The sequence below is a fragment of the Pan troglodytes genome, chromosome 22 (assembly GCF_028858775.2).
Source record: "Pan troglodytes isolate AG18354 chromosome 22, NHGRI_mPanTro3-v2.0_pri, whole genome shotgun sequence".
Classification (NCBI taxonomy): domain Eukaryota; kingdom Metazoa; phylum Chordata; class Mammalia; order Primates; family Hominidae; genus Pan; species Pan troglodytes.
Window position 1 is genome coordinate 34,639,003 of NC_072420.2, and position 13,083 is coordinate 34,652,085.

At 44.3% G+C, this 13,083-nt stretch overlaps 1 long non-coding RNA gene across 4 annotated transcripts in view; it reads left to right on the forward strand.

Moving 5' to 3' along the window:
- The first annotated feature begins 293 nt into the window (after window positions 1-293).
- The window catches only part of LOC134809259 (uncharacterized), a 42,343-nt gene continuing 29,553 nt past the window's right edge, over window positions 294-13,083 (forward strand). For 2 of the 4 annotated variants that reach the window (XR_010154546.1, XR_010154548.1), the window contains exon 1: window positions 302-1,142. This is a non-coding gene — a long non-coding RNA (uncharacterized LOC134809259). Of the gene's footprint in view, window positions 1,143-13,083 lie in introns of all 4 variants that reach the window. The other 2 variants (XR_010154549.1, XR_010154547.1) reach the window with 2 other exon arrangements.

Here is a 13,083-nt window from a genome sequence, read left to right on the forward strand (position 1 = left end):
CCATCCAGCTTTGTTCCGTTGCTGGTGAGGAACTGCGTTCCTTTGGAGGAGGAGAGGCGCTCTGCTTTTTAGAGTTTCCAGTTTTTCTGTTCTGTTTTTTCCCCATCTTTGTGGTTTTATCTACTTTTGGTCTTTGATGATGGTGATGTACAGATGGGTTTTTGGTGTGGATGTCCTTTCTGTTTGTTAGTTTTCCTTCTAACAGACAGGACCCTCAGCTGCAGGTCTGTTGGAATACCCTGCCGTGTGAGGTGTCAGTGTGCCCCTGCTGGGGGGTGCCTCCCAGTTAGGCTGCTCGGGGGTCAGGGGTCAGGGACCCACTTGAGGAGGCAGTCTGCCCGTTCTCAGATCTCCAGCTGCGTGCTGGGAGAACCACTGCTCTCTTCAAAGCTGTCAGACAGGGACATTTAAGTCTGCGGAGGTTACTGCTGTCTTTTTGTTTGTCTGTGCCCTGCCCCCAGAGGTGGAGCCTACAGAGGCAGGCAGGCCTCCTTGAGCTGTGGTGGGCTCCGCCCAGTTCGAGCTTCCCGCTGCTTTGTTTACCTAATCAAGCCTCGGCAATGGCGGGCGCCCCTCCCCCAGCCTCGCTGCCGCCTTGCAGTTTGATCTGAGACTGCTGTGCTAGCAATCAGCGAGACTCCGTGGGCGTAGGACCCTCCGAGCCAGGTGTGGGATATAATCTCGTGGTGCGCCGTTTTTTTAAGCCCGTCGGAAAAGCGCAGTATTCGGGTGGGAGTGACCTGACTTTCCAGGTGCGTCCGTCACCCCTTTCTTTGACTCGGAAAGGGAACTCCCTGACCCCTTGCGCTTCCGGAGTGAGGCAATGCCTCGCCCTGCTTCGGCTCACGCACGGTGCGCGCACCCACTGACCTGCGCCCACTGTCTGGCACTCCCTAGAGAGATGAACCCGGTACCTCAGATGGAAATGCAGAAATCACCGTCTTCTGCGTCGCTCACGCTGGGAGCTGTAGACCGGAGCTGTTCCTATTCGGCCATCTTGGCTCCTTATTCTCATTACCTTCTTGAGTTGTGGCTCAGACACTACAACAGAGCTCCGTCACCTCTTTCTAAAAGCTGGGAAATGGTTATTGTCAACGCCAGCCCCATTTTGGAGGCACCTGGCTGCAGGGGACCACAGCTAGGTGAGTCACAACTGCGTGTCTTCATCAGGGGGTTTACAACGGAAGACAGACTAGTGATTTTAGAACAATCAGCAATCAGGGCACATTGGCAAGCAAGCACAGAGCACGATTTATTTTATAAAAAAGAGCGTTTATGTTTGGTTCAAACAAAAATGTGAGAACGGCCGAGGCTTTGTAGGAGTTCACCACGAAAAAGGAAATTACATGGTAAGAAAAAAAAAAAGAAAGAAAGATAAATTATACATTTTTTTCTTTATATAATTATTTAGCTGGAGCAAAAGTGAAAGTAAAAGTTGGGGCAAGGAAACACATTCAGATGTGGGGAAGTGCTCCCAGAACGTGGGACAGCGAGTGGCGGAGTCCGATTTTGAAATGCTCCAGAGAGAATATGATCTTCCTGGAACCCACAATGGGATGCACCACCCCAAAAACCATTGGCAAAGCTTGGTGACAGAGGAATCATTTTGTTTCTTTTTATCCATAAAGAACACACAGAAAGGAACACTTGCTTTGAGGATCGTGGTAAATCAGGCTGGCGTTCTGTTGGGGCAGTGCAGTTTGGTACAAGGAAGTGGTCACTGCTGACCCCACGGAGAGGCTGGGAAAAGCGTAGATGAGGTGACTGGAGAATAAAGGAGGCTTTTTCTAGCCCAAGGTTTAAAGGCAGCCACAGTGTCTGTAGCAAATGAATTAGTGTGACCTTGGAGATGGCCCCTTGACCCGAAAGTGGTAAAGAATGCCATACTTTTCATTTTGCGGGACACCTCCTTGGGGGAGGCTGGGCTGGTAGCATATTTCTATGGGCTTATGGTTCTGTGGATAGAATTGTAGGGCTGGATAAAAGCACTGGCTATTTGGAGTTTTTAAGCAATCGGGGCTATTAGTGGGGTGGTCTTTGGAAACCAAGGCCAAATCTGCAGGACAGCAGAGTAATTCAGATCATCTATATTGTATGGCTTGAAATGGGATAGAAAGCCATCTTTATTCATTCATTCATGCAGGCATGAACTCTTTAAACAAATATGAGTGGCCTATTTGAGATCATGATAGAAATTGTAGGGAATAGAGAAGCAACCAAGACTGACCCTATAAGGAGCTGTCACCAACTCCCTTTGAATCAATTTTAACTTTTTTCTTTTTTTGGGACAAGGCTTTCACCCAGGATGGAGTGCAGTGATGCAATCTCGGCTCACTGCAACCTCTGCCACCTGGGCTCAAGCCATCCTCCCACCTCAGCCTCCCAAGTAGCTGGGACCACAGGCGCACATCACCACACTCGGCTACTTTTTGTATTTTTTGTAGAGATGAGGTTTCATCATATTGGCAAGGCTGGTCTTGAACTCGTGAGCTCAAGCGATTTACCTGCCTCAGCCTCCCAAAGTGCTGGGATTATAAATGTAAGCCATCATGCTTGGCCTGAACCAATTTTAACTTTTAAAAATCACCTTTTCTTTGTTATACATTCAAGACGACACTGAGATGGGCATTAGACTAACATCAAGCTAAGTTGCATATAATTTCATAAACTGAGCTTTCTTGAATATATTTTTTAATTTGTGGGAATTCCTTGTACACCTGAGCCCCAAAGACACAGCAAACTCCAGTCATAGCTTGGCAATTAAATGAAGCAATGAAAGAGAGAGAAAAAAAATGATAAAAACAAGTCATTCCAGTTGGCAGAGCCTCACAGTACAGTTCTCAAAGTGGCTGTTCATCAGAAATGAAGTTGGCACCATCTTAGGGACATTGGATCAAGTCAGTCCATTTGTGACAAGGACAAAAGGAGTAGTATTTCCTTTTGTGAGGTGTGACAGCACTGCTCACCCTGGAATTAATGGGGTTTATATAATCCAGATTTGCTGATGTCCTCAGGGCCTGGAAATTTTCCTTATTTGTGTTCCAATTCTAAAGGTTTCCTGAGAATATTCTAGAAGTAGTCTTTCATGGTAGCCATCAATCCTGGCTACTGATTGAAGTCAACTGTAGAGCTTAAAAAATGACAGACGTCCACCAAAGGCCTATGAATTAGAATCTGCCTTATTTTATTTTATTTTATTTTATTTTTTCGAGACGGAGTCTCACTCTGTCACCCAAGCTGGGGTGCAGTGGCACGATCTCAACTCACTGCAACCTCCGCCTCCCAGGTTCAAGCGATTCTCCTGCCTCAGCTTCCTGAGTAGCCAGGATTACAGGCATGCACCACCGCACCCAGCTAATTTTTGTATTTTTAGTAGAGACAGGATTTCACCACGTTGGCCAGGCTGGTCTCTAATTCCTGACCTCAGGTGATCCACCCACCTCAGCCTCCCAAAATGCTGGGATTACAGGCTTGAGCCACCGCCCCTGGCCTTATTTTATTTTTAATTAATTGTTGAGCTTGAATATTCAGTGATTGAACAGGGATTAAATATCCCAGCATATCTATGGTGGAACGCTATGCTGCTGTTTAAAACTATGGTGAAAAAGAATTTGTTGACCTGAGACAATATTCATAATGCCTTGCTAAGTTTTTTTTTTAAAAAAGAGCAGGCTCAAATTCAAGAAAGAGTAGCCTGTGTATAAATGAGGTTTTTGTTAAATAATTGTGTATTTATACACATTATATAAAAGGCCAGAAAGAACCTCAAAAACTGTTGACAGTGGTGGCTTCTGAGCAATGATTTCTGTTTGTCTTTTTTTTTTTTTAAGACAGAGTCTCACTCTGTTGCCCAGGCTGGAGTGTAGTGACACGATCTTGGTTCACTGCAACCTCCAACTCCTGGATTCATCCAATTCTGGTGCCTCAGCCTCCTGAGTAGCTGGGATTACGGGCATGGTCACCATGCCCAGCTAATTTTTGTATTTTTAGTAGAGACGGGGGTTTCACCATGTTGGCCAGGCTGGTCTCGAACTCTTGGCCTCAGGTGATCCATTCGCATTGGCCTCCCAAAGTTCTGGGATTACAGGTGTGAGCCACCATGCCCAGCCTTAGTTATGTTTCATAATAAAAAGAAGACACTCCAAATGGAAGGTTACAGCTGACCTTAGGGACAGTGTCCCCTTTGATGACTTAGGACCTCCCCTCATGGGAGCAGAGACAGCTGGCCGGTTGCAATGGGTCTGTGGGTCCTGAACTGAAAGTGTGACAGGTTTCTAGGGCGGGACTGGAGTGAACCAAATATCTTGATAGGATAAATTTTGCAGAAATATTTTATACAAGTAAAATCAACACTGTGGACTCAGCTTTGATGTTTTAAAAAAATTTTTGCATGCTAAATTTAAAAAAATTGTATTGCCCCCTGCTTTATTGAGACATAATTGACAAGTAAAATTGAATATATTTAAGGTACAGAATGTAATGACTTGATATACATAAACATTGCAAGATGCTTACCGCAATCAAGTTAATGAACGTATTCATAACCTCCCACAGTTACTTTTGGATGTGTGTGTATGGTGAGAATACTTAAGTTCTTCTCTGTTAGCAAATTTCAAGTGTACTATACGTTGTTATTAACTATAGTCACCATGCTATACATTAAGTCTCCAGACAAAACAGTTTTAAACACATTATTCTAAAGTATCCCTGGAGCTAACAATTATATATGATCCCCCTTATTTCACATATTTCTTTTCTTTTCTTTCTTTTCTTTTGAGAGGAGTCTCGCTGTGTTGCCCAGGCTAGAGTACAGTGGCACGATCTCGGCTCACTGCAACCTCCACCTCCTGGTTCAAGGGATTCTCCCGCCTCAGCCTCCCAAGTAGCTGGGATTACAGGTGCCTGCTGCCACACCCAGCTAATTTTTGTATTTTTAGTAAAGATGGGATTTCACCATGTTGGTCAGGTTGGTTTCAAACTCCTGACCTTAAGTGATCCCCCTGCCTCGGCCTCCAAAGTGCTGGGATTACAGGCATGAGCCACCACACCCAGCCTGTTTGTCTTTTCTTTAGTGTTTCTCTGTGGTTTTGGAGTTTTAAGCATTAATCTCACGTTACTTTTGTACTGAGGAAGAATCCCCTCAATAAATATTAATGCTTTCCCCTTCAGGGACAACATGGTGAGGAGCAGCAAAGAAGAAACGAGATACGTGTGGCTGCTTCATTTACTCATTCATGATTTTTGGTTAGCCTTTGAAAGTTTATTTTTCAATTTTATTTAGTCTTTTTTTTGTATTCATAAAGAAAAAAAAGGGTCTTCAGTGCTTTTGTGAGCCTGGCACTTGGTTTTATGCCCTTGGGCTGTAGAGGTCAGTTTCTCAAGTTCAACTGCTACAGTTCTTTTTGCCTTTTTTTTTTGAGCCAGGCAGGGTCTGCTCTGTCACCCAGGCTGGAGTACGGTGGTGCGATCACAGCTCACTGCAGCCTCAACCTCCCGGACTCAAGTGATCCTCCCACCTCAACCTCCCGAGTATCTGGGACCATAGGTGTGCACCACCACATCCAGTTAATTTTTTTATTTCTGGTAGAGATGGGATCTTGCCATGTTGTCCAGGCTGGTCTTGAACTCCTGGGCTTAAGCAGTTCTCCCACCTCGACTTCCCAAAGTGCTGGGATTACAGGCGTGAGCCACTGTGTTTGGCCCAAGTGCTGCAGTTCTTACTCTCCAGCTCACAGAAGAGGCAACGAGGAGCCTGTCGAAATGCAGATTCTCTCCCAAGAGGCTCTGTGAAGTAGTCCTGGGTGGGGCCAGGAATTTCCTATTTTAAACCAGCTCCTCATGTGATTCTGAGCTATCTGGCACGGGTCTCTGAGAACCTGTAAATGGGGCTTAAATTGCTCAAAGCCTAAAGACAATGAAAAGTGGCAGAATGTGAAGACCTGGTTTGTTGGTTTCACCCTGGAATCTCAACTGAGTTCCCCCAGAATGTCCCTGGACCCATGACCCTGAGCTGAAATGTCTTAGTTTAGAATGTGACATGTCTAAGTGGGATGACAATCAAAATAGACCCAGCTGGGAAGTTGCCAGCATCCTTGAAGGTTGTTAGATGTGGCAAACACCTTCCTTCCTTCTTTAAGGGTGGTAAGAAAACAACAGCTCAGGAAGTCATAATAATTCTAACAGCAGCATCTAATTAGCACTGTCTAAGCACTTCATGTTCATTTACTCATGTAATCCTCCCCAAACCTATAGGATGCCTATAGGTAAAATCATCCCCATTTTACAGATGAGGAAACTGAGGTTTAGAGAGGTGAATGATCTTGCCCAAGACTACATGGCCAATCAGTTAGCTTGCCTCCAAAGACCCTGGGCTTAACTGCTATATTATCCAACCCCCAACTCTACCAGTGGCCACTGTGCAAATTCTGGCTGTGTGGCTGCCTCCAGGGTTCAAGAATATTGACCATTGCCTGGCAGCTTGCTGCTTGGGGGCCCCTGCTGAACATTTTCTGGTGTGAAATCATTATTTAACTTCAACCTTCTAAAACTGTGCCCTTCATGGTCCCAGCTAGCACAAAGGTAAAAACACTTGATAAAACGCATAAAACACAGCCAGCAGCGTATTTCCAAATCACGTTGTAAGCCAGGCAGCGTTCTCTTGAAACATACATCCTTGGGGGCAAAGCAGTTAAGAGAGGTTCCACTGCAGTGTGTGGACTGGGGTGTTCACTGAACCAGACAAAGCTGGGGGTTTTGGGATGCCAGAGGCCTGTAGTGGGAACAGCTAGGGGAGGACTGCAGCCAATCTGGATAGTGGCAACAGGACAGGGAAATTGACTCTAGTTTTTGCTCAGTAGCAAAACTGTTTTGAAAGAGAATCTCTCCTCTACCTCACCCCCAGGCATGTTTTTTAAGTCTTTAAAAAATACTGTTAAAGCAAACTATATATGGATATGGCCTGAAAAGGACTCCCTACTTCTTTTTTTTTTTTTTTTTTTGAGATGAAGTCTTGCTTTGTAGCCCAGGCTGGAGTGCAGTGGCACGATCTCGGCTCACTGCAGCCTTCGCCTCCTGGGTTCAAGAGATTCTCCTGCCTCAGCCTCCTGAGTAGCTGGGATTACAGGCGCCCACTACCACGCTAAGCTAATTTTTCGAATTTTTATATTTTTAGTAGAAACAGGGTTTCACCATGTTGGCCAGGCTGGTCACAAACTCCTGACTTCAAGTGAACTGCCCGCCTCGGCCTCCCAAAGTGCTGGGATTACAGGCATGAGCCACCGTGCCCGGCCCCGGACTTCCTACTTCTGTATTTGAGTCCTTGTGGACGAACTGCAACCTAACTTTGAAACAGATTGAAACCCTAATTTAGGATTATGACAAGATTGAAATCCTAATTGAGGAGTATGCAGCTGTAACAATTGCTGAGTCTTGGCCAATCCCAGCAGCCTTACTTCAACCACTCATACACTGCTGAGTGTTCACACTCTGTTCAAATAAGGCAAACGCCGAGCTGTAACCGATCCAGCTGTTTCAGAATCTCACCTCCGATTTCTGTACGTCACTTCCTTTTTTTTTGTTTGTTTATAAATTTGTTCAGACCCGAGTCATCCCTGGAGTCTCACACTTGATCTTAGCCAAAAGGCCGAGAAGCGATCATCCCTGGAGTCTCTCTGAATCTGCCGTGATCCTGGGGGCTGCCCGATTCGTGCATTGCTCATTGCTCAACTAAACTCCTTTAAATTTAATTTGGCTGAAGTTTTCCTTTTAATGATACTATGATGTGTCATTATTATTTTACTTTTCAAATTATTCAAAATTATTTTCAGTTTTATGGTATGCTACATACCGTAAAATTTCTGTACTCTTTTAACGCGTACATTTCAGTGGTTTTCAGTATATTCACAAGGTTGTGCAACCATCACCACTATCTGGTTCTAGAACATTTTCTTCACCCCCAAAGAAGCTTCATACCCATTAGCGGCCACTTTCCATTCCTTCTTCCCCACAGCCCCTGGCAAATTCTGACTGTTTTAATGGTTAAATCTTTTCAATTACATCACAAGACACCATGGAACTCATTACTCTTTCTGGCACATAGTAGGTACTTAGTAAATTTTTTTGTGTGTGTGATAAAGCTTTCAATTAAGACTTTCTACTCTTTTTGCTGGCATATGTGATAATTTTAAAATTATAGGCCAGGTGCGGTGGCTCATGCCTGTAATCCCAGCACTTTGGGAGGCCAAGGTGGGTTGATCACCTGAGGTCAGGAGTTCGAGACCAGCCTGGCCAACATGGTGAAACCCCGTCTCTACTAAAAGTACAAAAATCAGCCAGGCGTGGTGGCTTGCACCTATAATCCCATCTACTCGGGAGGCTGAGGCAGGAGAATCACTTTAACCCATGGGGAAGAGTTTGCAATGAGCTGAGATCACACCACTGCACTCTGGCCTGGGTGACAGAGCGAGACTCCATCTCAAAAAAAAAAAAAATTGTGTTAAACATCTAGAAGAAGATGACATACAGCTGAGTTGGATTTTTCCCCCTCCTCTCCCATTTAGAAAAGTCTGAACTCAGAGGTCTCATGTCAACTGGATAATTGTTTTATTGGCCTTATTCTTAACTTAGTTTGATTTAGGAAAAGACAAGGACATCTAGAGTCATGTTGTAATCACAGTTCTGTGATATTTCATGTTTTTCTAACTCATAAAAATACAGTGAGGAAATCAACAGCTTGGACTGTGGGAAAAGAAGTAAAGCTGAAACTCTGATACGCACAGGCCTGAGTATGTTGTTTACAGAATGAAAAGCGAGTCCCACATAAGCTGAGACTTGGCTTCAGTCATGCCTGGGAATCTACAAACTCAATGCCCTCTCACTGGCAGAACATAAAAGCTAAAGATTACCCCTAATCCCGTGGCATTTTAAAATCCATGGAATGGGCTTTGGTGCTCAGCAATTTTCACTTAAAGTCACACACTCTTTTGGAGGTACAAATGTTTCAGTTACCCCAGTAGTATCTCTGGTAAGACTTACCAGAATGAATATTGATGCAGATGAAGACACGATTGTTCTGTCCAGAAGTGATCACACTCCCCTTCACCCCCAAGTTCCACTTTTTAAACAATTCAAATAATGGAAGCTCATGTGACAGCTTTCTGCTGGTAAACCAGAGAATAAGATTCACTGCACTGGAAAAAAAGTGGAAACCACTCACATATTTATCAATGGATGCATGAGTAAACAATATCTAGCATATCCATACAATGGAATATTATTCAGCCATAAAAAGGAATGAAGTACTGACACATGCTACCACCCTGAAAAGATGATGCTGGCCGGGCGCAGTGGCTCACGCCTGTAAGCCTGGCACTTTGGGAGGCCAAGGTGGGTGGATCACCTGAGATCAGGAGTTCAAGACCAGCCTGGCCAACATGGTGAAACCCTGTCTCTACTAAAGATACAAAAAAAAAAAAAAAATTAGCTGACCATGGTGGCAGGCGCCTGTGATCCCAGCTACTTCAGGAGGCTGAGGCAGGAGAATCACTTGAACCCAGGAGGCGGAGGTTGCAGTGAGCCGAGATCGTGACATGGCACTCCAGCCTGGGTGACGAGCAAAACTATGGCTCAAAAAGAAAAGAAAAGATGATGCTGAGTGAGAGAAGCCAGATGACACAAAAGTCTACTTGTATGATTCCATTTATATGACATGTCAGCAAATAAACCCATAGAGACAGAAAGCAGATGAGTGGTTGCCAGGGTCTGGGGGAGGGAAAAGGGAAGTGACTGCTAATGGGTAAGGCATTAGCTTTAGTTAGTTGATTTCTTTTTGGGGTGATGAATATTCTGGAATTAATGGTGATGGTTGCACAACTTTGTGACTATACTAAAAACACTAAATTGTATACTTTCAGAGAGAAATTTTATAGTGTGTAAACTACATCTCAATTAAAAAAAAAAAAGGTAAAAAGAAAATGCTGCAAAGCCTCCCGTGGGGTTAAAATAAGAGTAAGAGAAAAAAACATGACTTCATTGTGTGGGTGCCTGTGTTGAAGATGATTTAGTAGCTTCTGCCGTGAGGCATTTGCTAGAATAAAATCCTTTCTGCCCTCATCATTGTCAGCACACTGGTTCGGGCCTTTAGCACTCCTACCTGGATCGTGGAACTAAAGAATGTTAGCAGCTGACAAGGACCTTAAAGATTGTAGCCTAACTCTCTCGCTTGTCAGGGGAGGCAGCTGGTGCCAGGCAGAAGAAGTGGCATGTTCGGAGTGGCCTGCCTGGTGTCTGAGCCATACCTGACACCCAGTGTTCTTTCCACTGGGCCTTTATTGCAATTGTTTTCCTCTCTCTTTAGTCTCTTCCTGCTCCAGTAGGATTGTACATTCCACTGACCTAATCTTCCCGAAATACTGATCTCATCACGTCACTGCCCTGCTGAAAAAACCCACAGTGGCTCCCCACTGCCTTCAGGCCCAGACCCCGGGAGCCTCCTTCACCTTCTGTCCACTTCTTGGCTCTCATGGCTTCCTAAACAAACTCCCTTTGCCTCTCTAGCACACGGCGTGTGTCCCAGTATCACGCTTCTGGGCACATGTTGTTAATCCACTTTGCATATGTTTACGTCTTTGTGGCTCAGCCAGATTGCAAGTTTCTCGGAGACCAGGATCATGCCTTTGACCTCCTGACACAGGGCACAGTGCAATTCCTTGTACTTGTTAGGGGTCTGGAAATATTTGTAGATTAGTTGATTTCCTTCACAACCACAGCTAGTCTTCACCTGGTACACCTAAGAATATCTTGGAGGAGGCCGGTTGCGGTGGCTCATGCCTGTAATCCCAGCACTTTGGGAGGCCGAGGTGGGCGGATCATGAGGTCAGGAGATCGAGACCATCCTGGCCAACATGGCGAAACCCTGTCTCTACTAAAAATACAAAAAAAAAAAAAAAAAAAAAAAAAAAATTAGCTGGGCGTGGTGGCATGTGCATGTAGTCCCAGCTACTTGGGTGGCTGAGGCAGGAGAATGGCTTGAACCAGGGAGTTGGAGGTTGCAGTGAGTCGAGATCATGCCACAGCACTCCAGCCTGGTGACAGAGTGAGACTCCATCTCAAAAAAAAAAAAAAAAAGAAAAGAAAAAAGAAAAAATCTTAGAGGAGTTCTGGCAACAGGTCACTGTTTTATGCTGCGTCTCTCATGAGTTTAACTTTTGGGTGTAATCTGGACAAGAAGATTCTCGAAACCTCCTATGAGATTGGATTTACTGTCAAAAAAGCAAAACACACTGACTTCAAAAGAAAAAAGCAAACATTATTTTTGAAACAACCTTTTAATTTCTTACAGAAGTACTGTAATTTGTGTTCTTGGAGATTTAGAAAATTCAGAGAAAGTTCCAAGAAAATAAAGAAGAAAATTGAAAGCTCCCATAATCCTAGCCCCTAGGGGCTGTCTATTGATAATCTTTCATTTTTACAGCCATTTTTCTATGCACACACAAACACCACATATATATTCTTTACAAAAATGAGATTCCACTCTGTATACTGTTTTATATCATGCTTTTAAATTAAGATAAAAATTAAAATTTAATAGGACTGCATTAAGTGGGAACAATTTTGCTGCTGTCAACTCGAGAGAGCATTCCAATGACACAGAGAAAGAGCAACTCCCTATTTGTTTTGCTTCTTTGCAAAACAAACAGGGTAAGAAGAGTTCTGAGAACTAAGGGGCAAGGTGCCTTCCTAGCTGCCCACTTGAGTTGGGCGTGGAGTTGCTTCATCTCCTTCTCTGTGTCTCCTCACTAGTTCTATTGAAGGAATTGGAGCTTGTACCCATGAAGGTCCTTTTCTAGTTTTTGGATTTTGTAAGCTTTGTTTTACATTTCTCCCATCCCTTCTTTGTGAATATTTCAGAGCCCTCTACTCAAGAGGGTAGGGGATGTGGCTACTTTGTTCCCTGTTTTGTTGCCAGCATGGTGCCTGGCAAAGAATAGACACTCAATAAATATTTGGTAATGAATGAATGGGTGAGACTCTCATGAGTGATGTCCTTTGTTATGGAAATCACTAGGCCACATGGTCTTCTTTTGGAAGCACCAAGTAGGAATTCTATATTTAGGTTCTTGGAATTGAAATAATAACACAAGTGACATTGTACATTAATCAATTAATGGAATATATGTAGCTGTGGCCCCATGAGGGAGTTCTTGTTAATTCCATTCCACAAGTGGCCAGGGTCCACTGTTAGCCTCATGATCGCAGGTCCCGGGTCCCCTCTGCTAATCTTCACTTTTGGGCACCACGGTTTCTCTCTGGTTCGGTAAGTCATTCCACGACCAGTAAGGCAAGCTTAAGGCCGAAATTTTCAAATGTCAGTGTTCTTAAGAATTGCCCAGGCCTTACTAATCCCATTTTTTTTTTAGATGGAGTCGCCTAAGCTGGAGTGCAGTGACATGATCTCGGCTCACTGTAACCTCTGTCTCCCGGATTCAAGCAATTCTCCTGCCTTAGCCTCTGGAGTAGCTGGGATTACAGGTGTGCACCACCACACCTGGCTAATTTTTGCATTTTTGGTAAAGACAGGGTCTCACCATGTTGGCCAAGCTGGTCTTGAACTCCTGACCTCAAATGATTCACCTGCTTTGGCCTCCCAAAGTGCTGGGATTACAGGCATGAGCCACCACCCCTGGCCAGTGATCCACATTTTAAATAATTGCTTGCTATGATTTGAATGCAGGTGGTCTGAAACCTATCGAGAACACTAGCTTGAAACATTTCAGATTCAGTGTTTAGTAAAGCAGAGGAGAGGCCATGATTGGCCATTAGGAGCTTCATCAAGCATCAGCTTGCCCACAGCTTTGGTTTCCAGGGAGACTGGGAAGTAACAATACAATAGTTCATCTTCATTATGAGTGTACCATGCCAAGAGCTTTCCTAAGTGCTTTACATTCATTATCCTCTTTAATTCTCTTAAGAATTGTATGAGGTAGGTCCTATTATTACCTCTATCTTACAAGGAAACTGAGGCTCAGACAAGGATATCTAGCTTATCCATGATTAGGTAGAGCTGACAATGGGATTAAATAATCA